The sequence below is a fragment of the Chaetura pelagica genome, unplaced genomic scaffold (assembly GCF_000747805.2).
Source record: "Chaetura pelagica isolate M959 unplaced genomic scaffold, ChaPel_1.0 scaffold156, whole genome shotgun sequence".
NCBI lineage: Eukaryota > Metazoa > Chordata > Aves > Apodiformes > Apodidae > Chaetura > Chaetura pelagica.
This window is the reverse complement of record NW_009953694.1, coordinates 1395411-1412214: the sequence shown is the minus strand read 5'-3', so window position 1 is coordinate 1412214 and position 16804 is coordinate 1395411.

Genomic DNA, 16804 nt, shown 5'->3' with positions numbered 1-16804 from the left:
CCTTCACCAAGGACACTGTAGCCTTGGCTACTAAATAGTCACACAGACCTGAAGGCAGTAACAGCTTTGATTGCTTTGGAGATACCCAAAAGAAGATATCTGGCTATATCTTTGGAGAAAAGAGATGCCTGGGCCAAGAGGGGGTCTGCTCCATGTGTGGAAAGACTGGTGTTACTGAGGTGTAGAAATGAAGGCCAACACTTGCTGTCCACCGGCAGTCACGGCCCTGTTTGCTGGTTAACAGGACAGCCTCTGGAATTTCCTTTGCAAATTACACCCAGGGACAAGTACCACTTCTTGCACCAATGTGCTGTCTCAGCCAGAAATGTGTTTATCCTGATTCCTACCTGCATATGCATGATTTTTTATATATAGTGTATGGGAAGACAGCTGCAGTACTGTGATAATCATGTGATGCTGAGCACTGGGACTGGGGGGAAGCACATTTGTGCAGCACAATGCTTGTGTCTGTATGTGTGTTGTAGATAAAAAAAATGTTGTAAGATGGTAAATTCTTTTGAGCAGTTTGCTTCAAAAAGAATCGTCCTTCTTCCTTGCAGCCTGTGTCAGGAACACTGAGAGGGGTGTTTCACTAAGCACTGTTTTTCATGGCAAGCATCTTTAGTGCAAAAGAGGCACTTCAGCTAGGAATGACCTTATTTCCATGTGGATTCAGGTAAAAATCTTATGGTTTCCTCTCTGTAAAACAATACAATTACAGAATGCTTCAGCTGGGACCCCATCACTTTATTTGCTTTAAAGTAGAAATCAACTGCTAAAAAGTATGTGCCTAAAAAGTATGTGTGTGATTTTGACTCTCCTTCTGTTGTTACCATTACCAGCCTGGTGCTTTAAGTCTATTGTGTCTCTGTTTTGAAAGGTCTGGTACCACTGCACTTGATGAGAACTGGAGTGTTGATTTAATTAGAATAGGATCGGATCCTCTGTTGTAACGGTAAAGACAGAAAGAACTTTTATGAGAAAACTAGAATGTCTTGTGTCTTCCCTGGACTGTACTTTATATCCTAGGGTCCATCTCCTGTCCCCACACATGCACCTGCAATTGCTAATCATTTGCAAGAGGCAAATGTGTGAGTGTTAAAGACAAGAATGACTTTTGGGAAAGAGTGGAAGAATCTTGATTCTCCCACAAATATGGAGCTTGCCCTTCTCCCCCAGGAAGGTGCATTCTTCACACTTACTCCCCATCAAAGGAAAACTTGAGATCCTCTGGTGTAAATGGAAAGTCAAGTAATCCTCTGATTTTGATTCAACAGCATAAATTGCTAATGATGATAAAGGCCATGAAGGTTTTGTTTCTAAAGAAAACATCAGATTTCCAGTAGAAAGATGGGGTGGGTAGATATGACTGTACAGCCTTTCCAGTGCTCTGCTGTGGTCCTCATTAACAGAGAGTGCATCTGGGGTCAACATACACAAAGAAAGGTCTCTGGGCACATGCCAAGCCCACATTACAGCCTGAGCAAACAGACTACTTTGACAGAAGCATTGAGATGGGCAGAGGGCTGGAGCTCCTGAAGCAAAGCCCAGGGTTCCAGCTTGGGACAGTAATAACCAGATAGTGGAGATACTGCAGAAAATGGGTTAACTTGTCAACCTTCTTGAGGCAAACCAGTAGATACTACAGGGCTAGACTGTGCTAAAAGAAGGGTATTTGTGCTTGGGAGAAACAGATGAGTAGCAGCAGGAAGGAAAGGAACTCTGCCAGGCTAGGGCATTTACAACCAGGTGGTGGTTGTCTGGGTGCCTTTTGGGCTGTCTGCAGCTGGCATTTCTTTGAGCGTCACACTGGATCCTGACACCAAAGCACCTGTGTCTATTCAGTATTCATGTAGATGAGACCATTCAGGGCATGGAGCTGCTCTTGGGGGTACAGCATTATGTCCCTCCCTTATCTGGGCATGGTTGACCCCAGCATGAGTGCAGGTGTGGCACACACCAGGCCAGAAGTAACTGAAGTCTTCAGTGAGAACATGATGAAAGCTTTCTCTTGCTTTAGACCAAAACTCAAACTCAAGGAGGAAGCTTTGTTCTTTGCCTGACATTATCTGCATGATGCATCAGGAGGAGCAACATTACCTTTCATGCCAGGGAAATCAATCACTTGGCTGCCCTGGGCACCCTGTGCTTCCTGGTGCATCACACCCTGTTTCTTCTGTGCATCCCACGCTGTTTCTTCTGCACACACCTCAGCCTTAGAAGGCTGAGAAGCAGCATTAGCAGAAAACCACTTGAGGAGAGCACAAGATTTTCCTTTCTGCCTTTAACTGTTGACCAAAGACACAATCAGGGAAAAAACTTTGGGGAGATGAGTGTGATATAGGGACTACACATGAAGAGAAGGAAGGAAAAAACACTGAACAGATGCTGAAAAAGCAGCTTCCATAAATGTGAAAATGTCACGTGTGGTATTTTCAAAGTGCAGCTGTCAAATCCTGAGGTTGGATTATTATTTTTTTTTTAAAGAATAGATGGTATTTATTGCTGTGCTAATTTTTTATTTATACTTGCTTGATAATTGTATGTAGTCATATCTTACCTGAATTCTGACTGAGGAAGGATGAAGGGTGACTTTCTGATGTGTTTTTAACTGAGATCTTTCAGTAAAGATGACTGTTCAATTTTGCAATGAAAGCTATATTTGAAGTTAAATATACAGATTTTTTGAAAATGCAGCTCCTATAGAAGTTTCTGTTACTATTTTCCCTTTGTTAGCATCTAGAGGGTCCTTCTTTTCTCTGGCAAATTATTTTGAGTAATGTGATTTAAAGTAACCAGGGTTTTTTTTGAGAACGCATCACCTAAAATCTGAAATTTTGTTTTTACCAACATTCCACCAAGACAAGCCTTTTCTGCAAACATGAAACTCTGGTGGCCACAGAGAAGAAAATGTATCATGATGAAAGGACTGCATGAACCTCCCATCTTCCACTCCTTAGGAGCTCAGTGTGGTAAATATTGTACTTCATATTTTTATTAGGTAAAAGGAAGTATCTTCCCAAATAATGTGAAAAAGGGCTTGTATTTTTGTTCCTATAAGGCAGCTTTTATGGACAAGTTATACTGTGCTTTTCAAATTACTCCTTTCATAGAATATTTTTTAAATAAACACATTTATATTGTAATTTCTCCCATAAATGTGTATGCACTTAAAATTTCCCTAATAAAAATGTCTACCTAAATGAAATTATACATGCTTTTGCTTTTTCTTTTGCTCATATACAAGCAGCTAAAATCTTCACATCAGAAAAAAACATTCAGAGGTACTTTAAGTGTCCAGTTTCAAGGATGCTTCTATGTAGCCACGTCAGCTCAGACTCTGCAGGGAACCTGAGGCAAAATGCCCACAGGGTTTGGCAGGGAGCAGCAGCCTAGCAGATTGAAATGTGACTTTGAAAAAGAAGGGGCGGAACGGGGAGGGTTTATTGTTTTGTTTTGTTTTGTTTTCGTTTTCTTTTCCCAGCTTGTCTTCTGCAATAGGTTTTCAGTGGAATCGAAAACTGTGAGCTGGTTTTGAGGCAGCAACGAGGATGTCATCATCCTCTGTGCTGGAGAAGGGATGGAGGTTTCTTTGAAAAGCCTAAAGGATGTCAGAGGATGTCTTTGATAAAAGAGCAGATGTTGTGAACAACAGCCTCCTTGGGGATGGTTTTCCCAGGGCACAGCAGGGTCAGACTTCAATATGGAGGTGGGGATGGTTTTAGAGGCTTGTAGGACTGGCTTGAGAACCTGGAGGAATAAACCTCACTTGGATGATTGTCACAGGGAATTTGCTGTGAGTTTCAAAACAATGAGTAAAAAACTGGCTTTTGTCAGTTCCTTCCCTCATCTCCAAGTCCCCATGGCAGAGGAAAAGTGTCTCCTCAAGTGGCCCTGTTTCCTTCACAGCTGCCCTGTCCCAGCATGCCAGTTCTTCTGGGTCCATCCGTTGCAACCACACAGGTGAATCGCAGCCCTAAGTACAGCTCTGGCTGGAGCAAAGGTTAGGGATAATTTAATATCTCATAACAGTGAAACAGAGCTTGAACCTTAACAAGCTTCTTATTCAATAAATATTTCTTGGCTAAATTGATACGAGGGAAAAGACATGCAAAAAAACCAAACCAAAAACAACGGAAAAGGGAAATGTAGATGACTGATGATCTCTTTGCAAATCCAGCACTGATTTAGTAAGTGCTTATGAAAAACTGAGAAGGTAATTGTGAGTGCAGATGGTCAGTGAGAGATTCCCAGGCCACAGGGAAATGCATTGGGAGTAATAAGCTACAAAATTACACATTAATATTAAGAAAAGGTCCCATGTTCTGTGGACCACTTTGTTATGACTTTCATGAGGTCTTTTCTCTTGAATGTGAAAGTCTTGGTTCTTATTACCTCAGCAAAGCATCATGGCAATATAACCACAAAATGTCTAGGAATTAAAGTTGAACCCACCTTATTAGCACATCTGGCTCTCTTCATAGGCAGCTTTCCAATTTAGCAAGCTAAAAGAAATCAGCTGCATTCATGGCCTCAGCCATCCTGACACTGATTATGGGCTGGATTTATTAGGCCCTGTTGTGGTAGAGGTCAGAAGACAGCATGAGAAATACCCCTGCTTCTTGGAACCAGTTGGGAATGTTTGTTACCACTGAGGATGTTACCTAGGATCTGCTGTGGTGCTACATGGTAGCACCACGTGTAGTGCTACAAGGGTCAGTCCTAGGTTCTGATGAACATCTCCCAGTTTTATAAAGCTACTTGCTCTCAAGTCATCCTCCGAGTCCCTCAGACAAAACAAATATGTAGGTTTCGGATTAGGGAAGACAAAATGAAAAAAAAAAAATATTAAAAATTAAAAAACAACAACAACAAGGTCTAGAAACTGAAGCCAGAGAAATTCAAACTGAAAGCAGATTTCTAAGTGTGGAATTGATTAGCCTTTGGAACACATTCCCCAAGAAAGGGGGAGAAAGCCCTGATTGTTCCTATGTCTTCAGATTGGGGCTGAACACCATTGTGGTGTTAGCCACATAGAGCTCCCTGGGCTCTCAGAGGCCACAAAATGAAGTTGTCTTGCCTCTGTTACCAACAGGGACAGATGAGATTATCTAATGACCCCTCTGGTCTCAGAAATCTGCATGCAGAAAGCTCTGGTTTCAAGGGAGCATTCCTCAGCACGTCTGTGATTAATAACAGCAGTACATCATAATCTCTCCCAACTCTCCTTGGACTAAGGCTGAGGATGGTTCCTGCTATTACACAGGGGACAGATTCGGGGTAAAAGACTTATATTTCTGGTCACAAAGATTGCCCACCAGCTGGAGGGCCAGAAGCATGGTAGTCAGAGAAGGTTGCAGCCCTGTCCATGTCCATGAACCCCTCGACTCTGCAAGTAAGCAGAGTTTGACAGGAGCACTCACACCAGTGATCTTCTCTTGTAGGAACTCCCTGAGTTTCTTCTCTCTCTGTTTTTGTCCCTAACCCTTATTTGTCCTTCATTCAGTCATCTGGCTCTTTAAGAACCTCATCTTTCCTCTTAGCCACAGTAGCCACAGCTCAACTGACAAGTACTGTTGATTTAAAACCTTCTGCCAGTCATCAGCACCTTCCTGCTTCCTCACCCTTGTTGGTGCTCTCTGGTTAATCCATTTCCAATCTCTGAAAGAAGTTGTAGGACATTTTATTTCTGTTCTTTGCATCCACTGTATCAGAGGAGAATCCAGGGTCCTTTCAGAGAGAAGCTGCCTGACAGCTGCTAGGGAGCTGTTTGGCTTGTGCTCTTGGGCTCGTTCCTATCTGTGGAGTCTGATCTGTCTTCCCTTGCCCACCACAGCAACACCCTTTGGCACATTGGTATGTCCTTGGCTCACATGGCTTGCAGCTCCTCCCTCTACAGCCATACATTCGTCGTGGCAGCCGCTGAGGAAACATGGTGACCTGTTATTGCTTCCCTCCCACTGCCAGTAAATAGCTGATCCTTGATGTAGTAGCTTTGGGAGACCAAAAGGGTACTTTAGGCTTTCTGCAAACCCAACTCAGACCACCATGGCTTGAACAGAGAGTGAAGTCTAGCACAGACTGTCAAGAGGTGGAAAAACACAACTGAATAACAGAAGGACAGAAGTTCAAAATGCTGCTGTAGCTGACTGAAACCTCAAAAACCTGTGTATTTTTCCACCCAGAAGATCTACAATCACTTCCAGCTGCCTAGCATACTGCATGATTTACTACAGTGCCTGGAACAAGATTTTGGCTGTGGGGAAACACATTTGTATGTTGCCTGTAAAAACAGCAAATCTGAAAAAGATTACACTCTGGATGTTGTTCAGTGTGTGTAAAAAAACTCAAATCACCAGATCACCAAGGCATTGGCATACACTATCACAGAAATATCTAAACCCAATATCTAATACCTAGCACACATTGTTTACCTCTGAGCACCAGAGAGACACTTAGAACACTTCAGACTACGCTGCTCAATTCCGATGCCAAGGGAAGCCTACTTAGGTGAGCAAATGCCAAGCCCCATTGCCTAGCTTGGCCCATGTTTTCTAAATTAGAGCCTTCCCATACAGCAAAGCACTAGTAAAATAGTTCTGAAAAAATATTTGGGAAAGCAGAAGGAAAAAGAGAGGAATTAGTTTGGTTTTTTTTTCCAAATAGTAATACTACAAATACAAACAGAAATCAAACCCTATGTGCCCTATCTACAGTCACAAAAGCAGCTGGATGACTGCCATCGTGCTAAGTGCCCACATTCAAGCTTAAGGTCCTCCTAGTAACTTTCAAGGCTTTCGTCATCCTAGTTATCCCATAATTTCTCTTACCTGTGTTATTACTAGCTGAACAATTTACTCGAGGCACTGTTACTAAGGCATTGGTACCCCTCCCTGCCCCTTGGTGTCCCCAGAGCAAACATGTGGTCTTGCCAAGCAAGGGGGAAGAGTCCAGAGGTACTTCCAGAATGTACAAGCCTTCATTTCCCTACTCTTGCATCCTGTCTCTCAGTCTGATTTTCTCACTATCCGTTATGAAGACAAAGAGGACAAGGCCCTGATACGCAAGAGTTGCATAAAGACAGAATGATAACAATAATCCCTACCTGAGAGATGTTGTGGTTGAAGATCTGCTCTGCTGGGCTCTTAATTAAACATACATGTTCTGAGGAATGTAAATATCTGTCTCTTTGTTGGGTGTTGAAGAAGTATCACACAAGACTCGGGATGACTTGTCAGGCAAGAAAAAAAGTACAGACCATCTAATTTCACATTCGCCTCTTTGACCATATGCAAGATTTGGTTAACAGAAACTATTTCAGTTCCTTGGAGGGGTGGAGTAATATAAAAATATAATGGAGAAGTGATCAGGAGAAGCAAGGCTTCCCAGTCATTCATTTACAAGAGAGAAACACCAGCGAGGGTGCTGGGCAGGCAGGAGATGCACAGATCTGAGCTGTGCAACTCACTCTGCACAGTTCCCATGTGGCTTGCTCCCATGTGAGTCTTCGCAGAACTCACCCCGTGTATCATTGTTTTGGGCACCCAGCCATCCTGGCTCCTCCCCCCTCTCTCTCCCCATCCACTCCCTCCTTCCTCACTTTTAACTACTTTAAGATTTCTCTTTCCTGCTGCCGTATTATTTGTTGCTGACTTTGGACATTCTTTATTGCCTTTCATCAGGCTTCCCAGTGCTCACACACTCGCTGTTGGTTTGGCCCGCTCTGCCTTTTGTCTGTGCAAAAACAAAAGCTTTATCTGTTGCCCAGAGACCATGGTGACTTCAGGGTTTTCCCAGTGCCAGCACCTAATTGCAAACAAATGGAAGTCCCCAGATATGTCCTCAGCAACACTGTGTCTTGGGTGGAAGGACCTGATTCTCCTCACTCTGCACTGTGGGACTGGTGAAATGCTAGTGATTTACAACAGTGTATCTCAGAATGCCATCTGGCCTTCAGCAATCTAGCAGCCTTGGAAGAGAAGGCGTAAAAGCCACACAATGCTCATGACATGAATATCTCAAATGTCTGGTTTCCCTTAACGTCAATGGATAAAGGGTAGTTGATTGCAATGAGCAATCTGGGCACTCTTCAGAAAAGCCAGAGCACAGAAGCAAATGGCACAGTGTTTCCACTCCTCACAAAGGGATCACCACTCCGTGACAAGGACTGCCAGAGAGAGGCATATGGAGCAGGAAATCTGGCTGGAAGTGTGTGGTTCACATGCCATACACAGACACTCCACTGCCCAGCACACAGAGCTGCTTGAAAATTAGACTTCCACCCAGTAGAAAGAGAGAGATTCTCAGTACTCTTGACATTTGTTTTTACTCCAAGGCAGAGCAAAAAAAAAAAGTCTGCGTATCATGTTTTCTTGTGCAATGGACAGTTTGGAAAGGATTCAATCAGGAAATGTCAAAATAATTTGTTCTGCTCAAATTGACAGTTGGATCTGCCTGTGTGTCATAGTGACTCATAGGAGGTGCAGATCCAACAGTTCACCCTATCCTGAGTTTCCCAGGATGGACTACATCTCCTGTGCTGCATTGCTGTTGTGGCCCATTTATAACTTATTGTAACACATTAGCCAAAGGTGTTTCATGGGGCTTACTGTTTCTTCACAGCATCTAGCTCAAAAAAGATAGTTAGAGCATGAAGAAGAATCTGGGAGCTTGGACAGGCACTGAGCAGGTCAATTTAATCTGAAATTTTTCATTATTATTTTTACCCCATGCAGATAACACAAAAATATTTACAAACTTTCCCAGAAACACTTCAATTTCATAGAGAATAAATACTCTGGAAGAAAATCCTGAATCACCTCTAAAATTTCTGGCAAGTTATCTCTTAGCTGCTATTAATTATTTTATTTGCCACTCCTCACCTTATTTGACTTCACTGGGGAATCATTCCGAGATATTGATCAGCAAATAAACAACCCCAAGTCCTGCCAACATTATTTCTGCCTCTGTTGATCTCAAGAACTTCCTTTCTCCTTTTTCTGAGAGTCTGCACAGTCTCACCCCAAGCAACAATCCCACCATCCTGCGTGAGGGCTGATAACAGAAAGAAGAGAGGGAGGATTATACTTGCTTGCCCACTAGCAAACAGATCTGGATATATATATATATATATATATACACACACATATAGTCTGACTGATTTTCTTGGAATTCAAACATTCAGTGGGAATATGGCTATGCCTGTTAACTTTTCGTGGGAAAGTCCAAATGCTCTGAGGTGACTTTTTCAGTCTCTCTCAATAGTGTTCAACTGTTTCTCTTTCATGATATTGAAACCTGTAGTTCTGATAAGGTAAAATGGTTTGTTTTGACTACAACATTTCAAATATGATCTAGTAATATAACACAGCAGAGCAACATCAAAAGTAGATGTTTTTATCTTTTTGAAATTAAATATATTCCCAAATAAAATATTTTTTGTGTAAATAGTCTTCCTGCAAGAAGTTATGATATTCTGACTTCCCCTGAGCCAATTAATAATGGAAACAAATGGTGAAACATCAGCAGTTCTCAGGGGGCAAAAAAAAAATAATTTTATTTATTTATTTATTTATTACCAGTTCTAACAGCCTCTCAAAACCAGAGTTTGGGAAAGAGAAACTTTAGAGGAACAGAAGACTGATTTTTCCATCTGGCCAAACTGAAGCACTGAGGGTAGGTCCCAGCAGGGTGCCTTAGTGATTAGATGGTGAAGGCATGAGGGTGCCCAACAATGACATGCTGGCAACATCAGTGCCTGAAAACAGTGGAGAGCAATATGTGCAGCAGCCAACCTGGACAAGTCTTTTATGTACATTTACCTTCAGGGGCTGTTCTGCGATGGATTTGAATTAGGCTCAAGATAAGAATCTATAAATGTGGTATTTTTGGTCATGCTGCCTGTTTTGTATTAAATGTCTGCAGCTCATTTCTTTCTTTTTCTTTTCCTTTTTTATTTTATTTTTTTTTTCATTTTCATTTTAGCAGCTGTGCAGAGTACTGCCTAAACAGCATAAGAAAAAAAGGTAGGAGAGTCAGGAGAGTAGGGGAAAGGTGTGATGTGCTCCTACCAGCATAATATTTGTATGCTATCGTATCTGTATAAGATATGGGTCTAGTGTTTGTTTTTTTTAACATAGAGAGCTTGTCTTTAGCACAACTGAATGTTTTTGCTCATCATACACACCAGGCTCTGTAAAAGCAGAATTGGGTCCAAATTAATGCAAGTAATTTTGTATGTCTAAAAAAAAAAACTTTGAAAAAAATATAAAAAGCCTAAATAGTTTCAGGTATGTGGATATAATGACACAGAGAACAAAGTTTGTGGACTTATTTTGGGTTTATACTGTGTAGCCAACACTAGAACTTGGCCAAATATTCTCCCCTGGGACTTTTCGTTACATTAGGACTTGTGGATCCTAACTCTTTCAACATCTGCCTTCAGAGGGATTAAATTAGATTATTGGTAGCTTTCATCCTGCAGTCTCACTTGCTCAGTCTTTGGCAAACGTCCTTCCACAGAGAAGCAGCCTTTGAGACCTGCAGAATAAAATGCAGAGAAGGCTGAGACAAAACCCACATTAGTAAACCATAATGAGTGACACAACAAACCATTAGAGGTGGGAGGTTTGCTGTTTCCCAGAGATGTGCCTGGCCTCAGTGGGTAAGACAGGTGCTGCCACACTCCACCACAGCACCGGGAGCAGTGCTCTGCACTGGACCTTTCTCAGTAGGTTGTGCAGCAAAGTATCCCTGTGCATGGAAGATGTGGAGGGGATGTTACAGCTTTTGGTATTGTGGTTTTGTTGTTTTGGAAGCTAGCCCATAAATGGGTAGGAGCAGCCAGGGCCTTCTGGCAAGTTTTCTCTCAATCCTTCGTAGGTCAGCAGAGATGAAACAGCAAAGTCCCCTTTGGTAGAGTCCAAATCACTCTGCTTCAGTCTGCAGTGGTGACCCAAGTGACATCTGCTGCAGCAAGCTTACCCATCATCTCCTCCTGGACCATGCCCTGCCACATGGAGGGGATGCTTGCAAACCTGTGATGCTGCAGGAGTGGCAGTCAGTTCAGCTAGCTGGCAGGACAGGGTGAGCTCATCATACTTTCTTTGCTGAGTCACCACACAGTTATTAAAGCCTTAAAATCTCCTTTAGTTATTTCCAGTGGTCTGGAGCAACACCTCTCTTTTCATTTAATGAACTACTCAAATGTTTATGTTATGAAGTGGATGTTGAGTTTGAAACAAGCTAGAAACTGACACTGCACAACCTGTCATTTCGGGACAGTCCATTTCCTGCCCACTGTAAGCCCCAAGTAGCAAAAAATGAGAACAACATTACAACAATGTATTTGGTTGGTTGCTCTTCTGCTAAAAGTTGTTTCTAATATCACCTGTTTGCAAGTGCTGCCATGCCAGAAAGGGCCCAGATGTAAACCAGTATTCAAATGAAAGGCACAGGATTAGGTCCAAGGAACAAAAATGGAGACCAGTCACTCTCTTTGTTTTCACAAGTGCAAACATCCCTTCAGGGCATCTGAACTAAGAACTGCAGAGCAAAGGACACAGCAGCCACAGGATAGTGGCATTTTTAATATGCAGAAAAATCCTTAAAAGGTGAGGAATTCCTAGAGCTCAAACTCTCATGAAATGAAAAAGGACCAGTGAAAGCAGAGGAACCTCTCTCTTCAGAGGCCTTGAGACTATAAACGTCCACTTCCATTGCACTGTCTCCAGGGACCAAGAGCTGCAAGACTTGCATCTAGCTTCCAGATGCCGGTGTCTGTACCTGGTTAGGTCCAAGTTCCTGTGCAGATTTCAGGACAGTCTCTGGTGCTTCAGTTTCTTGCAATAGGCATCTCTCTCCAACACACAACCTGGGTAGAGGATCTGCCCAAAACTCCCCTTCCATCTCCCCCATTGCACAGCCACAATGCAGGCAGCAGAGAAACTGTGACAGCTCTAGCAAATGCAGAGCAGGGGTAGCAGTTAGCAGGTGCTGCATCATGAGTGGGAGATGATGAGAAAGAAGTGGGTGAGCAAGGAGTTGAGGAGGTTGCAGATAACACTTGAACTGAATTTACCTGCTTTTTTTGATTGGCTCTTTGGTTTTCAAGTCACCCTGTAGCTTCAGTTCAGTTAGTTCTTGATTCAGCCAGCTGGCATGCTATGAATGTTAAGAAAACAATCAGTCAAGAAGTAGTTTTGAGTTTATTGCCCTGAAATTTGCATGTATGTGTGTTAATTTAAGCAAGGCCACTGCACACCTCAACACTTGCTGCCCACTCAGTTGTAACAAAGCAGAAAGCTGTAATTATGCTGAACATTTTTCCTAAGTAAAATGTATGTTTAACCCCTATTTGTATTTATACATACAAAAATGTGCATGTATATTTGTAATTTTATCTAGTGATATATGCAATTTATTTTACATGTGTATAAAAGGTGTGTGTAGAAAGCAGTCAGCAACCTAAAAGTCCAACACAATTGCACTCCGGGTTCTCCAGCTAGAAAACACAGATAATTTTATTAAATCTGCTATTGAGCTTGGCTCGTAAATCGACTCTAACTTAGTGCTGCCCATAATATTAATCAAGAAATGGCACTGCAGAGAAATTAGAGTTTTCAGTCCTTGGAAGGGACACCTGAGATGTATAGTAGCCCTTCCAGTGGGAACATTGAAGAGACAGCCTACAACCAGACAGAGCTGTGCTAAGGATCTGTTGAAATTCAATGCTTTATCTCATTAGAAAAGGGAATAGTGTGAAGATTAAAGCCTTGTGGGGAAATGGATTGATTTTGTCAATGTCTTCCCTTTGGGAAAAGTGTAGTGAAATGACTTGCTTGGAATCAACAGTTTGTGCCTCATCGATGCCAGTCACTCTGCCTCACATAGATTTCTTTCTCAAGAGATATTGCACCAAGGCTGTGACAAAGGAATTACACTGCAGACCATCCCCACCTGGGACTGAATTCTGTAACAGCAGGACTGGGGAACTGCAAATCACCCCCAGGTCTTGCTGCAGAACAGGCAGAGAGCACTCTGTCAGCTGACAGCAAACAGCTCCCCATTGCCTCCAAGGGCTCTTCACTTGACCTCTCCTCCTCCATGATGGCTTTTCCTCACAGTTCTGTGTGAAATAGCATAGAAGATACCAGGATTGCCTGAGGGAGATTGCATTTCTCAGCGAGGGTCTAGATTATGAGGCATTTGAAGAATTGTTATCCATGCAAGCGTAGTTTTTTTGGGAAAGACAGTTTAAAAATAAAGAGATGTTATAGGAGGCCATTGTTTTACAAACCTATATGCACTGAACTTCTCGCAGATTGACTAATTAGGCTCTTAAACAGTTTATGTGTGTATGAGGAGCAAGCACCATCTACTAGCAGGATCTCGTGTGGGCAGGGAACTGAGTTATTGCAATATTTTGGCTAAGCTGCATTCAGCTGTTGTTTCTCAGGTTAGCCTAGTCGTCTTGATGAGTTTCACAACAGAAGAACCAGATGCAGGTACAATCTCAGTATGGCCAGGCCCAGGAGATGCTCAACAGACTATATTCTCCTTCCAGCTCTGGTCTGCCCTGTTTGTGTCCTAAGTAGCATTGTTTTCTGTCTCTTTCTTCTCTTCCTTCACCCTTTCTCCATTACAGCATTACTGGAACTGCTCTGAAGGCACTTAATCTCCCTGAAATTCTTCCATTTTGGACTCTAGACTGCCCTGCAGAGAAAGGGGGAGAGAAGGAGCTGGAGAGAGAGTTATAACACATACTTACAAACCTGCTCTTGCAAGATGCTGCCAAGTGGACTGGGATATGATGTGTAACAGCTCTGCTGTGTCCCTTCCAGCCAGTGTCTGTGATTTCTTCTCCTCTGTGGAGACTATGTGTTGGTAACAGCCACTTTACATCTGTCCCACAGTGCTGCAGGGTGACAGTTGTCTTGGTTTTTTTTTTCCCTTTTTTTTCTTGGTTTTTTTCCCTTTTTTTTTTTCCCCTTTTTTTTTTTTTTTTTTTTTTAATGGACATTACCAAAGCACAGGGGGATTGAAATTAGCCATACACTTGGCTTAATCCAGCCAACTGTTCCAGATGAAAAAAACCAAGCAAGCTTCAAAAGTACTTCAGCATTTCACTGTGTAACTTTAAAATTAACATACTTGGATTACTCCTTTTAGAGAAACCTTCCTTCTCTAAAAGTTAATTGAATCACTAAAATAATTTGAGACAAAATAAATGGTCCTTTGTTGATAATCCATTATGTTTTTCCCCTTTTTTTTTGCTGTTCCATTAAATTTCAGTTCAGTTTCAAATCAATTATGGCATTCCTTCCCTAAGTTTCTTAACTCAGCTACTAAAAAGTCAGTCTCTTTCCAGCTCCTCTCCATCCATTTCAGTCAATAGCTTCTTCTTGATCTCACCCCATACTGTTTTATCAAGGCTGAATGACAGAACTCCATCATTCCTCCTCTGATGGATGCATCCCTTCACCATCAGCCTTGATGGTTTCCTCCTGTTACTAAGGCTCAAGTCTTTTTTGGTGTCCCAGCTCTAATTGGAGCACCAAACACATGTAACTGCTCATGCTAAGGCAGAGGGTGTCTTCAGGACTTCTCATTCACAGAAAATCCCTTTATTTGTGAGTATGATAATGGCCATGTCCTCACTGCTGTAAAGTGCAACAGCCCCAATACCGTCACATAGGTCTCAGGTGTTTTACACTCCTCTGTGTAGAGATGGTTCATCCAGAAAGACCACAAGATACTTTACAGCTAAAGGTCATTTTACCTGTGGCTGATGTGTACCCAGCTTTGTTCTGTTATATCTATCACTTTTATTAGATTTTCTTTCCTTACAGGCAAACTTCTTGCAAGCCTCCTATTTGGGTAATCTGTTCTTCATCATCCTGTGTATTATAATCCACATATTTACACAATTTGGCCTATGTGAGAAATAAGATCCACATCACCCCTCATCTGTACTCCCCTCTGAAAAATATTTCACTGCTGGGCTGTCAGGAATCATTACAAACCTGAGGAGCCAATACCCTCATTTGAATGCCTTCAGCTCACCTCCAGGACCAGAGATGATGTATGAGCTGTGTTAGGCTCCCTGCTTTTCCCCAGTGTTCAGATTAAAGAAAAAAAAAATCCTCTCTGGAATGGAGGGTGCTTATTGCCACAGGAGTCTTAACACATCTGCACTTAAGGAGTAGAGAGAGATAAAGACCTGAGCCTCCCATCGCTGCGAGGTACTCCACAGGCTGTGCAACCCAAAGCACTCCAACAGAGTGAATGGTACTCCCAGTTAGGGAGGGAATAGACACTGATGAGATACTGTAACAGCAACTCATGACTCTGTCCTGGCTTGATGAATGGGATCTTGCTGGCAGTGCTTTGGAGGATCATTCTCATCATTCTGCTGCCAGCTGCCCTGCTCCTGCTCAGTTTACACTTCAAGTTGTGCTAGTGTTACCTGCCAGTGCCGATATGTGTCACGCACTCACAGACTCCACAGGTACTAGTACATGTCAGGATGCCTCTCAGGGCCTTCCTGCCGCCGTTCTCTTTACCCCCAAAGTAAAAAAAAAGTAAAAAGTATCCTCTCCTCATGAAGAAAATAGGAGGAGAAATGTCTTCACATGAGAATGCCAAAGCCTATAAAAGTTCTTCAAACAAATGCCACTTCTGTTGAGACCCAGCTAAGCAAGACAGGAAAAATTCTGTGAGTGTCACTTCAATGCACAAAAACAGCTTTTACATTTTTGTTTTTCTTGTTCATTTTGATGGGTAAAATTGATCTCAACAATATTTTCTTCAGACAATTGTGTTTAAAAAAGGAGAATGATAAGGGTAAACAGCAGAGAGAGAAAACAGACAGTTTCCCTGTTTGTTTAATCCTCAGTGTCCCTTCATCACCAGGAAGAAACTGTGGAGAAGTTTCAAAGCAAATAGGATCGTAATAGATTTGGATAATTACTCTCTTGGGAGAAGGGTAAAAAATTCATAATAACAAAAAATATTCAATAGAAATGCTTTATCAGAAAATGAACACTGGCCACAGGAGCTCTCCAAGGATCCCTTCTGTCACTAGCTCAGGGCTGCAGTGCCTCAGCCATGGTGGCCTGGGCAGCTCCCTGGCAGTCACTGCTGGGATGTGTCGACCAGGTTGCTGCATGTGTCCCCTTGGCAGTGAGGGCATCTAGGCAAGAGCTCTTCCCTTACCTCAACCCCAGCAGCCAGCAGCACATCTCCACCTGTATCCACACCTCCTCCTCTTCTCTAAACACTGCTTCAAGGGGTGAAAATAAAAAAGAGAGAGGGGGTTATGAGTGACCTGAGAGTGGTTCAGATACAGTGACCCCCAGTTTCTCATCAGCACACAAAAGCCAATCCCCCTTTTCTCTGTTTACTGCCCATTTAAAAGGGTTTCACTGTTTTATGTCAGCTCCCAGATGACACAATGTCACATTCAGAAATAATGAGGCCAGGAGAATGTCGTTAAACTAAATACAAATGTAGTGCCCAGAACCAGCCCAGACCTTTGCCCCAATGTCAAATGAATTCAATGCTAAATCTTGGATGCAGATAGCCCAGAGCATGACCCAATTCTGGTTCAGACTAAATCCAGACCCTGAACTTCAGAATTTTTTTATTTTTTTTTACTTTTGATTTTCATGCACTACTTAGTTTCTGTCTGTATGCCAGATATGGAAGAAGAAATGCAGAAATACTGCAAAGGAGGTCATTCTTCAGCTCCCATCAGTCAGACCAGAAGGGGAAGCAGTTAAAAAGTCTAGATGTGTTTGAAAGA